Source organism: Rhinopithecus roxellana, chromosome 6 (assembly GCF_007565055.1).
Source record: "Rhinopithecus roxellana isolate Shanxi Qingling chromosome 6, ASM756505v1, whole genome shotgun sequence".
NCBI lineage: Eukaryota > Metazoa > Chordata > Mammalia > Primates > Cercopithecidae > Rhinopithecus > Rhinopithecus roxellana.
In genome coordinates, this window is record NC_044554.1 from 71,336,250 (window position 1) to 71,338,150 (window position 1,901).

General features: G+C 33.5%; 1 pseudogene; it reads right to left on the reverse strand.

Moving 5' to 3' along the window:
* Positions 1–789: 789 nt before the first annotated feature.
* LOC104657066 lies at positions 790–1,168 on the reverse strand (annotated as a pseudogene).
* Between the last annotated feature and the right edge of the window lie 733 nt (positions 1,169–1,901).

Here is a 1,901-nt window from a genome sequence, read left to right on the forward strand (position 1 = left end):
GGTAGAATGATTTATTTTCTTTTGGATATATACCCAGTAATGGGATTTCTGAGTTAAATGGTGGTTCTGTTTTAAGTTCTTTGAGAAATCTTCAAACTGTTTTCCACACTGACTGAACTACTTTCCACTCCCATCAACAGTGTGTAAGCAGTCCCTTATCTCTACAGTCTCATCAACATGTGCTGTTTTTTGACCTTTTTAATAATATCCATCCTGACTGGTGTGAGGTGGTATCTCATTGTGGTTTTGTTTTGTATTTCTCTGATGATTGGCGATGTGGAAAATATTTTTCATGTTTGTTAGCCTCTTGTATGTCTTCTTTTGAGATGTGTCTGTTCGTGTCGTTGGCCCATTTTGCAATGTGGTTGATTCTTCTTTTTCAAGTTTTTAAGCTTTTTATAGATTCTGGATATCAGACTTTTGTCAGATGTAACTTTTTTGTTATTAATTTATAACAATTGCATTGTCATAAGAAAATATAGTCTGATAGCAATTTTTAAATTTTTTTGACTTAAAAGTCAAAAAACTTGCTTGTGACCATTTTTTAAAACTTGTTTCTTATGTGGTAGAGAAGACTTTGTATTCCCTGTATTTTAGGTGGAGGGTTCTGTACATGTCTAGCCTATTTCATTGTTCAAATCTTTCCTATCCATTGGCCTCTCAATAATAGAGAGAGCTATGTTGACATCTCTCCCTTTAATGATGATTGTCCATTTCCTCTCTCTGTTTTATTTATTTATTTATTTTTGCAATTTTATAACTTTATTTGATGTATTTGACGATCAGCGATTAGTTCTCATTCACATTGACTGTCTGTAGATTTTTGGAAGTGGTAACAGGTTACATAGGTAACCAAGGTATAGAGCTTATTTGGTGAATCTTCATCCTCATTACGGTTTCTGGACAACCGCACACGGATACGGTATGGGTCATTCTTTATTCCTTTGGCCCAGACCGTTTTGTTGCGCCTGGTATCAATGCGCACATCTGCAGTTCCCACCTCCTTCATGGCAGATTGCCAAATCTCTTTGAGTTCCCGAGGGAAACGCTTCTTGAAGCCCACTCCATGGATGCACTTGTGAATATCGATGGTGTATTCTCGCGTCACCACCTCGTTGATGGCAGAATGGCCCTTTTTCTTCTCACCACCCTTCTTTGCGGGAGCCATTCTCCCGGATCAAAGTTGGAAAGCCGTCCACTTCTTATTATAGTTTTAATTACCTTTTCCTTGAGTATTTTGAAGCTATTTGAACTACATGTATACAAAGTTAAATGTTTAAACGACCTTGATTAATTGAACTTCTCATCTTCATATAGTGATTTTTTAAAAAATAAATCACAAATAAAGCTTTTCTTTCGTCTTAAATTAAAACAGCTGATGTTAAAGCAGTTATCCAGGTTGCCTGATTATTAAAACAGCTATCCAGGTTGTCTTTGCTGATATTTTTTGTCTGTATACTACTGAAATCTTTTACTTGTTTCTACCACATAACTTTTTGCTTTATATTTGTCTCATTTATTTTTCTTTTTTTCTTTTCCTTTGGCTTATTTTGCTTTTGTTTTTTTTTTTATCACATATTTTTTCTCTACTAATTTGGAAGTTATACATCCTATTTCTATTTTATTTGTTAATATCTTTAAAATTTCATAGTGTATTTTTAACAAAGTCCAAAATTAATTAATTCCCAATCCCCATTTGAAACCAGGATCTTAATTCTAATCACTTCTTAATTCTAATCAATATTTCCTTAGATTTATCTACAATTATATATATATTTTTCGATTTTCTTTCCTTCTTGCATTCAAGTCTTCTTTTCTGAGCTTCTTTTCCTTCCTCCTGAATTACATCTTTAGGAGTTTCTCTAGTGCAGATCTATCACTATGTGTTCATTTTTTCTTTA